The sequence below is a fragment of the Triticum urartu genome, chromosome 7, assembly GCF_003073215.2.
Source record: "Triticum urartu cultivar G1812 chromosome 7, Tu2.1, whole genome shotgun sequence".
NCBI classification, from domain to species: Eukaryota; Viridiplantae; Streptophyta; class Magnoliopsida; order Poales; family Poaceae; genus Triticum; species Triticum urartu.
The window spans coordinates 437,709,724-437,712,544 of NC_053028.1; positions in this window are offsets into that span (position 1 = coordinate 437,709,724).

The following is a 2,821-nucleotide window of genomic DNA, read 5'->3' on the forward strand; positions in this document are numbered from 1 at the left end:
CTCAAAAGCTTCGAGGTGGGTTGCTCTCAAATGACAAAAGCCGTATACTAACTCTGAGCAGCCAACCGTTTATGGTTGTAGGGGGTGGGCTATTTATAGCCACTAGGCAACCCGACCTGATTTGTCCGAAATGACCCTAGGTCACTAAGGAACTGACATGTGTTTCAACGGTCAGATTTCAAACTCACACGACAACTTTACTTGGGCTACAAGCAAAGTTGACTTGTCCGACTCTGGACAAGATTCACTCTCATAGTCTTCACTCGAAGACATAGGTTTTGGTTAGGCATCACTTCAGTCATTCTGACTAGTTCTCTTGGACCCCACTTAACAGTACGGTGGTTTCTATGACTCAACACAGAAGAAAAAGAACTACGAAAGATCTAAGTCTTCGAGCTCCATAGGCTTCATGCGATGTCCTCTATTGTCATAGTCTTCAATGTGAATATCTTCATATACCACCTTTGACATCAATGTCTTCATACATTTTTAGGGGTCATCTCTGGTAGGAAAACCGAATCAATGAGGGACTTCTACCTGTGTTATGCTGCAATTCTCACAAACACATTAGTCCCTCAACTAGGTTTGTCGCCAATACTCCAAAACCAACTAGGGGTGGCACTAGATGCACTTACAATCTTCCCCTTTTTGGTGACTGATGACAAACTAGTTGAAGTTTTCAACAGGGAATATAATATGTGAAATTGTAAAGGGTAAGGAATTGTCTTTATAAGTTGCAAGGGCTTCCCCTGAAGAAGTGCATATAAGTAATTTGCTTTTGGAATGCAAATGCATATGACAGGTTGTGCTTGTGGAGATCCTCTTCAACTTATGATGACAATCCACTATGCATGTGAAGGTATGTGAAGATAATGACATGCATAATGGAAAATGGACGTCTGCAAAATGATCTAAGTGCGGAATTTATCGTCGCACATGCGGAATTTATCATCGCATCACAAAATGGCAAATAAGTAGCAGACGACCATCGAGTTTAAGTGTTACAATTCAAAGAGTCAAATGTATCAAAATGAGAGTTGTAAACACGAAGCAAAACATGAAGCATCCGCCCATATAGACCCGCTTGAAGACTATCAAACTCATATGCTTCTCCCCCTTTTGTCAGTAAGGACCAAAAAGGTTGGAAGACATAGAGCCTCTACTCGTTCCCATGAGGAGTAGGTGAAGCAGCAGGGTCGTTGGTGGTGTTTGGCGGTGCTGAAGAGCTTGGAGCAGAGTCGAAGCGTGCTGAAGGAGGTGGCGGTGAAGTAGCATCGTCTTCATCCTTGATCATTCTGGCATTCACAGTTGTAGCAGAGGAAGAGAACTCAGAGTCTTTAAGAGATGGAGTTCGTCGCAGCACTGCCCTTCGAGGAGGTGTGGATTTAAACTTGAAGCGCTCAGAGAAACCATCCTCTTGAAGATCATCTTCAGAGCACATCAGCGTCAGCCCTTTCCATGTGCGTCGAGAGGTTCATGGGCAACAAAGGCATTCTTGGTAGCAAGATTTTGAATGCGATTAACATCCACCAAGAGGCTTTGCATCTGACGCTTCAGCCAGTCATGATGCCTATCCTGTTTCTGATGAAGAGCCACAAGAAGCTCTCGGTCATTGAGAACACGAGTGCGCTTATTGGGTCGTTCGACAATGGTGCTATCAGTGGCTTCAGTGAGAGTAGGATGCGGTGCACGTGTAGTGCCAGCCAAAGGATACACACGAGTTACTGCTTCAACTCCTTCAATGTTCTGAGAAAAAGTTTGATGCTTTGCATTCTGAAGACTTAGAGGTTCCTTGGCAGGCTCAGGATAGATGGCTTCAATAGACATATCCACATCATGCAGAAAGATCCGATGATTGCGAGCAGATGGCTGATATGAGATAGCGGAGTGAAGTTTGATCAGTCGCATTACCTATGGGGTGTAGAACTTCAAGCCAAAAAGATCAGAGCCTGAGGCAGCAAGTTGGCGAATGAAGAAGTCCTGTGCATTGAAGCATTTGCCATGAATAATATAGAAGACCAAAGTCTTCATTGCACCTTCCAGCTTGGCATGTGGAGAGTGTCCTTTGATGGGTCAGAGAGTTCGCCTTATGATGTGATAAATAATCCTTGGCAGATACTTTAGGTCTTCAACAAAGAACTCTTTGGGATATGCAGCATCTTGGGGTAATGGCTTCATCATACTGAGCATCTGACTCATGTTAGGTTCAGACTTCTGAAAGATGCTCTCCACAGCTTCACTGTGAAGTTGACAGCCAGATTCGTAGAGATCGCCTGGAGTGGATAGACCAGTGAGCTCAATAATGTCAAAGGCTTTGGCTTCATGATGAACATTTCCTGTCATCCACTTCAGGACCCAAGTCTTCGGATCTCTGTTATACCCGCGGATGTGAAGTGTGGCATAGAATTGGAGCAACAACTCTTCATTCTAATGCTCTTGGTCAGTGACGAACGGCAGCAATCCAACCTCTTTGAAGCAATCCAGAGCCTCTTCTAGACAGGGCATACCAACTATTGCTTCAATGTCAAGACGCTTGTGTGGGAAGATGCGACCTTGATTGTAAAGAATGCAGGAGTAATAGCTTCGCTGCGGATAGCTCCAGAACCGATCAGATGATATTCTTTCCCTTGAGTAGGGGTTCCTGGAGTTATTGAAGAATGTGTTGTCTGCTCTGAAGCCATTGATATTGAAGAATCCAGGTGCTGATACAGGACCTGGGAACCTGGGCAATCTTGGGATTGGCTTCTGTACCTGAGGCCTGTGCTCAACATGATAGTCGAACTGGGGACCGGCAGCAGGCGCAAGAACAGAAGCAGTGGGA